General features: G+C 46.5%; 1 long non-coding RNA gene across 1 annotated transcript; it reads right to left on the bottom strand.

The window, feature by feature from the left end:
- Positions 1-4,814: 4,814 nt before the first annotated feature.
- Positions 4,815-7,521, bottom strand: LOC135446372 (uncharacterized). Its single transcript, XR_010439762.1, has 3 exons — positions 7,407-7,521; positions 6,248-6,351; positions 4,815-4,949 (listed from the first exon to the last, which is right to left on the bottom strand). It is a non-coding gene; the product is annotated as an uncharacterized LOC135446372 (long non-coding RNA).
- Between the last annotated feature and the right edge of the window lie 2,079 nt (positions 7,522-9,600).

The raw sequence follows: 9,600 nt of genomic DNA, 5'->3' as shown, positions 1-9,600 counted from the left end.
ACCAGTTATGCTATTCACAGCCCTATTTTATCACTAGAGGGCTCATAGAAATGGCAATCCTATTTTTATCTGTTCTGCATTGCCCATTAAAAACTCTGTTTACCCCATACTCCTCTTTCCAAGTATTTCTTTACAGAAGGTGACATTGTGTGAATGGGATCACTCATGTAACCATTGTTACTGGAGAGGGACAGAAGGCTTTGCAGTCTTTCTGGAAACAAATGGAAAGATGGCATGACACCTACCTACTACCAAACCACTTCTCCTGAGCACCTTCCAAGGAGCTGCCTCATCACAGTAAGACTAGAACTGTGAATGCCAAGAGACATTGCTGACTCCATGATTTTCTAGACATTTTTGCAGTTAGCTTTTGTTGTCGTGTCACTAAAGGTATCCAAGAACATTTTGATGTGGCCTAACCTGTTATTATCCTCCCAGGGCAGGGTACAGGAAATGAAGATGGCAATCACCCCCTATTTAATTATGCTGTCCATTAGTTAATCCTTTTCTTCTCATGCCCAGAAAGGCTTTGCCCAAGATGAGTTTCTGCTCTAAATCTCCATGGAAGTGTGAAAGGGGCCAACAGCTTGAGCAGCTCCAGCCATCTGCAGGTGGACCCCACCAAAAAACCTCCAGCTGCACTCCCTGGTCCTCAGCAAGGTAAAACTCCTTCCTTCCTGTACCAGCTCATCCCTCACCTCTGCAAAAGGTGCAATGAGACCTTGGGGGTTTGAGCAGAGCACACGTGGGGTACAGTGAGAAAGCCCAGGGGTTCCCACTCTTTGAGGAGATCACCAACAGTCTGCTCACCCAAGAGGGTTTGTGCTGGTTTGTGCACCAGCAGAAGATGCTGCAGTGTTTCACACTGGGGAAAAAAACCTATCCTTTTATTTCTGAATTGAGGAATAGCCTTTGGAAAAAGCAGCAACTGGAAGCATGCTCATTCCTCCCCTTACAACTCTGAAATAATAGCAAGGCTGCATTTTTGTGAGTGAACAAGATGTGCCTCATTGCAAGGGGCATGGAAGAGGAGAATGAGTCGGGGCACCTGGACCAGATCCTTTGATGTTCTGCACTATGTGGGTCTGGGAGAACTCAGCAGCTTTCCAGATTTCCCTGACTCCAGTGCTACCACAGCTTGCCCAGCTCTCTGAGGGGAAGCTGAGGAAAGCATAAGATGCTTTTTAGGTGGAGGAAGTCCAGTAACCTGCAAAATTATGAATAGCTTTGTGCTACCCAAGGCTCAAAACCAATAGAGAGGGGAGAAAGAAACCCAGCTCTAAATCTTTTCCCTATTAAAAGAAAAGTTCTTCAGGTTCCTCTTCACGTATTCATGTAAGGCAAGATGCACATGTCCTGATTTCAGCCATCAAAATTGTGGGTACCTCATCTAAATATTTTCAGAGAGGGAAGAACAGGATGATGACTATAGTTATGATTTAAGAAGATAAATTAACATGTGGGCACTGTGGACTGTGAAGGCTTTGGGTCTGTTGCCACAGCCCATGGGAGCAGGGAGATTAATGTGCATCTGGGAAAACAGTGTCATTTCAAACCAATGTACTGTTTGTCAAAATGAGTACTGCCAAAGCAGTGTTGCCATAAATTGTTAAGAATTTCTTTTTGCCTTTTGCACTGAAAATTTTGAAAGACAATCCTGACTTTGCTCTATGAGAGAGGCTCTTAGAGAAACAGATTTGCTCTCTCTTTTGTGGCCTTCACCATGCAAACTCTCTAAGTGAAAAGACCATTATGAAGAAAGGCAGCAGGATTGTGCTTTTCTTTTAGACAGAGAAAAGGCATCCTCTGCATTGTAAGGGAAATATCATTTGCAGCCCAATATAAGTATTTCTTTGTAAACCTTCAGAGCAAAAAACTATTAAATTCAAACCTTTATCCATCAGTATAAAGTCCCACTTCCTTAGGTAATAAAACCTCTAAGAGCATCCTCTTAACCATTGTAACATTACTAGATGAAAAGCTGCTTCTTATTCCCTCCTTGTGTTTTCCCTTGTGTTAGATTAAGAATTTTGCAACAATTTACAATATAATTAAAATTTAGAGTCCTCTGGATGGGATGGAATAATTATAATTACTCATTGTGAAAACGGGTGTGGAAAAAGCCTTCTGACCTGTTCTTAATAACGCAGCTCACGCTTCATTACAGTACATGCAATACTTAATTTGTGAAACCAGTGTCATTGTATTTGGAATCTGTGCTATCCATGATGGTGTGAGGAAAACAAGCAGCCTGTTAGCATGGTGACCACCATTTCAGTGTGCACAGCCTCCTGGCCACGCTGAAATCACCAGCAAAGCAAAATAAATTGCTTTTGCTTAGCAGGAACAACACTCTGATCTCACCCTCCAAACAGAGAATTTCCTGCTCCTGCTGCTCTGACTCAGCAGCTTGCTCTGAGCAACAGGAAGAAAACAAAGAGGAAGAGGTCAGAGAGGAAGGCAGAAGTGGGAGCCCAGCACTCACTCATCCTCTCCTGCTGGTGCTCCTGCCGCAGCCTCACATGTCCCGCAGCTCTGGTGCTTTGGGGCTGGACCTGCTCCTGGTGCCAGGATCCATCCATAACCCTGGCATGGTTTTCCATACAGCCACAGCACTCCCTGCCTCCAGCCTCTCCCCGGGTCCACCTGCAGAGTCAGTACTGGAAGGGTCCATACAACACACCAGTTTTTTAGAGGTGGGTGGAAATATCCTGCATCATTTTACCAACTGGTGTGCACCATCCACAGCCATGGAAGTACAAGGAGATCAGGTGACTCCTGTGAGCCCGTCTCCTTCCCACTGACACACTAAACCTCCTCATCAAGGCAGATAAAAGGATGGCACTAGAGGCATGCAGGGGAAGAGTAATGCCAAGCTGTGGCAATTCCCTTCCCTTTGCATCCACAGCAGCCATGCAAGCCCAGCCTGCAAATAGTAAGGCAATGAATCACCCTGCTACTCTGGATGTGGCTCTTATTGCTTTTATGCTGATGCCATGGGTGTCAGTGAGGCTCCTCCTGATTTACTACAGCAGTCTGAGATGAACAGGAGCGTGTGAGGCTCATGCATCAGAGCAGTGTGATTGCAGCACAGCCTCCTGAAAAGCAAGATACAGAGACAAAGATGTGACTTGGGAGCAGCACAGCAGAGCTCTCAAAGTCTCAGTCAGCACTGGAATGAAGCTGGACCAGAACAAACAAGTTTGAGCAGAGATCACGTGCAACTATATTTCTTACTTAAATGCCAGTTAAATATTACCTTTTCAATTTGTATTTACCTGGGGAATCAAATGTATGTACTGCTGGTAGTATTCAAAGGCTGCCTGCAAGCTGGTCTGAGCTTATGATGACAGACTTCCCAGAGGAATGCTGGCCCTCAGTACCAGCAGCACATTGGTAGGTCCCACACCAAAAACTTCCCACCTGAGCATTTAACATGGACAGTTATTTACTGAGTGACTCATGAAAAACAAATAAGAAGGAAAGGGAATTAAGAGTTCTCAGTTTTCTGCAGTTGAGTTAATGCCCCCAGGGTGAGAAACCCAGGCACCATTCCTGGCACTCTGCAGTGAGAGCAGGGCTGCCCCTGCAGACAGGCAGCATAAGGCTGGTTTGCCCCTCAGCTCCTCTGCTAAGTGAAATACCCAAATGAATATCCTCAAATAGCAGCCCCAGCTTTTGGCCCAAGGCTCTAGAAATGCTGTCTCAGTGCTGGTACATTAACCAGGGCTGGGGCCCCACTCAGACACTGGCAGGGAGGTGTCCACACTGGCATGCTCAGGGCCAGGAGCCCCAGTCCTTGGAGGCAGCCTGGAAGGAACCACCTTGTCCTTGAGATGTGAACTCTGTCCCCAGGCCAGAGCTCCCCGTGGTGCAGGGTGGGGATGGGGATGAAGGCTTTGCAGAGCTGGGATAGGACACAGTGCCACACCCACCCCTGAATTCAAACTGGAAACCATCTCCCCTCTGCTGGGAAGGCAGAAGTACCCCACAGGTCGCACTGAGGGAGCCCCCAGGGCTGGAGGACCTGCTTATGGCAGAGCCCTGTGGGGAAGTCCAGCAGCTGCCCCAACACTGACCTGCAGCCTCTGCACAGCCCTCATCTGGAGCAGCTTTAGCTGCAACCCAAAAGCATTCATCACAAAAAACCCCAATTCTGTGCCTATTTAACTACCTAGATAGATTATCTGGGTCAGTATGATGGCATCATTTACCCATGATGTCACCACCTACTGCACCAACCCCTATCTGCCATATCCCCCCCAGTCCAGGACTTTGCTCTTGGAAAGCTCTGTACCTAATACAGAGCATTAGCCCATGCAATAAGGAAAGGGCATTGCAAATTTATTTTCCTAATTTTCCCTTTTTTTTCTAGCAGCCCCAAGCAATGGGTTGACAAGAGGTTAATTGTATCTGATGTTAAATTTCCAGGAGATTCATTTTGCTCTGCAGTGCACGTGTGACAGATATGAATTGTGTTTGGTACTCACATGAATACCAGGAAAATAACCCAGAGAATCTCACTGCTTAGACTATGGAAATGGGAAAAAACCCCTCTTTCTGCATGTGTATGGCTATTTCCTGTCATGCCTAGATCCAGCTGTACGCAATCCAAATATATTCCATGATTAAAAGCACTTTGCCTGATAATGTATTTGTAGACTTAACACTTGTGCTGGGTGCGGAGCTGAGCAGCCTGCTTTATTTCACAGGCAGGGGGCTTGGCAGAAGTTTGGCAGCTGCCTCCAGCTGTGGAGCTCTTTCTCTCACCAGGTGCAGATGGCAGCAAATCTCCTTCCTCCATGCTAAAATGTAAATTCCAGTCCTTTCCAGGCTACTGCACTGGATAATAACCACTCTCTTTCATAATAAGACTCTGATATTCTGCCAGGAACATCCTCAGAAAGGGCAGAGGGAAGGGAAGAGCAAGAGACAGAGGTGGATCCAACCTGTAGCAGACAAGGCAAGGGAGAAAACTTGAGCACTGGTGTAGATCAATTAAAAAATTGCAGTTAAACAGGGATTGTGGGGGTGGCAGAAATTAGATTAAGGAGGGTTTGAGTATCATTTAAGAGGAGGCTGTTGATATGCAATGCTTTCATTTCCTGATTTAAATATCACTGTAGCAGCCAGCAAAGTGTGCAAATGCCTTCTCAGAAGGTGAGAGGGGGTGCAGGGTACAGAATGCAGAGGGCCATGGGGAAGCCAACTGCATGGAGCCAGCTGGGGAGAACATTGGTGAAATCTGTGAATCAGTGCAGAGACAGCTTCTAACAATAGCCTTATCATCAATACCCATGTTTGCATCAGGAAAGAAACAGGCAGGAATGCACAGGTTCGACTGTATTTTCCTACATGTTGCTTATTTGGGAGAAAAACACATCACCCACTGTACCACCAGGGTCCTTATCCCCACACACACACAGAAAGATTTATTGTTTGCCAATTGCAAATTGCTCACAAACACAGGGGCACTAAATTTAGGTTGAAGAGATGTTTCTTTGTTTGAAAACAAAACAAACAAAGCAAAATAATTACAGGAGTACTGCAAGTGAATACAATAAAAAGTCAAAACAGAGGCAAAATAACACTTTTCATGTCTAGAGCTCAAGCATTTCTGCAAAGCTGCAGCAGGGTCAGTGCCTCCTCCTTGTTGAAAGGAATAAAGGGCTCTAATCCATACTAGAGGCTCCTGGGAGAATTCAGAAAACCTTCTGAATTTCTTGCCTCTGCAGACCCCACTGTAAAAATTTGAGGTGGGGATGTCATTTTGAGACAGATTTTCTTCTCAGCATCATGCAATATAAAATACGATTCTTGATTTGCTTAAAGGCTTTCCATGCCAACAGAAAGTAGTCAGTGCCAGTCCCCAAATCTAACACCAAAAATCCACACCAGGCAAGGCCCATGTGACGCATCCCTCAAGCCCACACCAGATCTTCCACACTGGTTCTTCCCTACTGCCAAGACATGATATTCCATTTGCCACTTGGAGCTGGTGGGAATGCTGAGCAAGCTCCCAAGGTTTCTAGCAGCCTCCAACCATAACCGCACTCCAGACAGTGAGTTTAGGAAACTGCTTTCAGCTTTGAAACTCTACCCTGAAATACATTAAAAGCCCAAATCCTTGTTTTCTGCCTGTAAACACAGAGGTGAGCACTGATTTGGGGGGATGTAGAAAACAACCACCCACTGCCCCTCTGGCTGTTTCCCATGTGTTCCTAATATGTGTCCATGAGTTCCTCACCTTCAGCAAATCGAGTGCTGCCAGGGAAGGAGCTGGCTGAGAGATGTGTTGGGATGCTCACAACAAACTCCTGCTCATGGCAGCGCTGTGGCAGAAGAAGAAATCTGCAGAAAGACAAGTGCATTTTAAAAACAAGAGCAACATCATTAAAACTATTTCTTGTCCCCAAGTGACCAACTAAACTGTTGGGAGTGCAGATAGGAGCTCACATGCTCAGCATGAAGCAGCTACTCGGTGTCTCTGCAGAAAAATGCAGCTGGAAAAATCACTGTGGGGACTCGCGGCTGGCCAGAAATCTGCAGGGGAGGTGTGATCTGACATGACAGGAGCTGGCTGTCTAGGAGCAGCACCACCACCAGGGAAGAAAAACAGCAGATTCTGGGAACACTGGATGTGGGTTAAAACTCAGGAAAACTGGGTCTAGCTGTAAGGACTTATTCCTGCAGGTTGGGGTGCTTTGGTGTGCTGGCCTTTCCTCTGGAGCTCAGGAGTGGCAGCTCTGGGGACCCTGGGCTATGACCCCCTCAGACCAGCCTGCTGCTGGAGATTTAGGAAATAACAAGTATGGGAAACATCCCACTGACCACAGAGTGTTGGCAGTGCTGGGTAGCAGATCCCACCCAGCCGATGCTTGGTTAACCAAAGGGATGCTCACAGCACAGGCACAGGGCTGAGAGCTGTACAGCAAGAATTGCTCTGGTCCTGTCTCTAACTGAGCTTACTTTGTACAGAACAAAGCATTTGTTTTCTTTAGAAGTTCCTCAGTCCAGAATGAGACACTCCAGGTTAATTTTGCTCACAGACCATTTTGGTTTTAAATCTTCTAAAAATTTCTTCACTAACACATGCATTCTCTATTTATTTATTTCCTTGATTTTTCTTAACAGATAGCAGGAGGTTATATTTAAACCTCATGTATGGTATTAGCTCATTGTCAATATTTAAATTCTTATGGGACCTGTGTGGTCTTGAAAATTAAAAATTAAGTTAATTGTTTGACCAATTGAATAAAGCAGAGCAGCATCTCTGTGATCTGAACTCAGGCCTGTTTTATCTGACAGGGAGGATGTTTTTGTTTGTGTACTGAGACAACTTTCCCTCACACAACACGAGCTAGCCCCCTGGCATCAATTCAGGTGCATCTCTGTCATTCCCTTACTTGCATGTCACCAGCCTCTTGGTCCCCAGGGCAGGAGCAGCAGCCTGCCTGCTGCCTTCAGCAGGTACAGCTGGGTGCCAGGCGTGAATCCTGATCCTTGAATGTTGCCTCTGACTCAGCATGGACCCCACGATTAGTGCTTGGGAGAGGAGCACCTTGGGCCATCCCTTCAGATCAGTGACTCCCAGATGACTCACAAATGGCATGAGCTGGCATGGCTCTGTTGGAGACTTTTGGGGAGCACTATGAGCCTGCCCACTCCTGCACAACCCTCTCCTGTGCCCAGCTACATGGGCTGTGCAGAGCAAGAGCTAAAGACACTCCTGAGCAGTGCAGGTCAGCCAGCAGCCCCCAGGCAGCCACCTGGGGTCCTGGGGGAAGCTGAATGTGGCTCCTCCCTGATAGGAACCCCTCTGATACCTGGCTCTCTTTGACTGGAAGTGGTCTCTGTTCAGTGGAAGCGGTCTCTGATTTTTCAAGATTAACAGAATAGTCTAGTCACCTTCAAAAGTCCAAGGGGCTAAAGCTCCTTGAATGAGTGAAGGGAAAGTTGAAACAAAGCTCATGGTAGCAAAAATGATGCAGACAGACTGAGAGTGATGCACAGAATGCAGGTAGGGGATTCAGGCAGCCCAGTGCCACAGCTGCCTGTCATATGAGTATCAGCACATGCACCTGCACACCACCTCTGCAGCAAGAGAAACATAAACCAAAATCACAGAATCATAGAAATGTTCAGATTGAAAGAGATGTCCAAGTCTAACCATTAACCCAGCACCATCACCATGTTTACAATTAAAGTGTCCTCAAGTGCCACATCCATACACTTTTTCAACACTTTCAGGGATGGTGACACCACTGCTGCCCTGGACAGTCTGTTCCAATGCTTTGCAACTCTTTCAGTGAAGAAAGTTTTCCTAATATCCAAACTAAACCTCTGGCACAACTTAAGGCCATTTTCTCTCACCCTGTCTCTCGCTACTTGTGAGCAGAGACTGACCTCCACCTGGCCACAGCCTCCTTTCAGGGAGCTGTAGGGAGTAATAAGGTCTCCCTTGATCCTTCTTTTCTCTAGGCTAAACAACCCCAGTTCCCTCAGCTGCTCCTCATAAGAGATCTTTTCTGGACCCTGCACCAGCTCTGTAGCTCCCTTCTGGACTCCAGCACCCCAGTGTCCTTTCTGAAGTGAGGGGCACAGAACTGGAAACAGCACCCAAGGTGCAGCCTCACCAGTGCTGAGTGCAGGGGGACAATCATTGCCCTGGCCTTGCTGGCTGCACTTCTTCTGATACAAGCATACAGGATGTCAAACATAAAAGAAGAGAAAACAGAAAAAGAATGCCTTGACTCTATCTTTCTGCTCATTCCTGAAGATGACAACTGATCTACTATGTTTCCTTATTGTATTTGCAGGGACCTTGTGACAGGGAGGAATGAAGGATCGGACTCCATGTTCTCAGAAGGCTAATTTATTACTTTATAATACTACATTTTATTAAAGAATATTATACTAAACTATACTAAAGAATGCAGAAAGGATACTTACTCAATGCTAAAAAGCTAATAGGGAAAACTCGTGACTCTTTCCAGAGTCTTGACACAGCTTAGCCCTTATTGGCCAATTGTCAAACAACTCACAGCAGAATCCAATGAAACAATCACCTGTGGGTAAACAATCTCTAAACACATTTCACATGTGAGCACAACACAGGAGAAGCAAATGAGATAAGAATTGTTTTCCTTTTCTCTGAGGCTTCTCAGCTTCCCAGGAGAACAGTCCTGGGAGAAAGGATTTTTCAGAGAATGTGAATGCTATATTTTCTATCAAACAAAACTCCTATGCCCCTCAAACTACAGAACGTAGTTTGCTGGGAAGCACTGGCAGGAGCCAACCTGGAGCTTGTCCTTGAACTCTTCATCACAAGAACAGGATTGCTGCTGCTCCTTGGTTACTAAGGCTGCAAAGGTGATATGGATGGGGAGTGGTTTTTCACACTCTGAGGGAAATCCCCGCTCTGGCATCCACCTCAGTGCACTGGTGATGCCCTCCCCTCCTGTCAGTGCCCTGCTGTTCCTGAGAGGCCTCTCCCAGCCCTTAGCTCCAGCCTGGAGAGCTGTGTCTGTCAGTCCTGGTGCTGCAGCTGCACACCCAGCTGTGCTCATAGCTGAGCTTGCTCAAAGCTCTGTCCTCATT

Source organism: Zonotrichia leucophrys, chromosome 3, assembly GCF_028769735.1.
Source record: "Zonotrichia leucophrys gambelii isolate GWCS_2022_RI chromosome 3, RI_Zleu_2.0, whole genome shotgun sequence".
In the NCBI taxonomy this organism is placed as follows: Eukaryota; Metazoa; Chordata; class Aves; order Passeriformes; family Passerellidae; genus Zonotrichia; species Zonotrichia leucophrys.
This window is presented reverse-complemented; position numbering and strand designations above follow the sequence as displayed.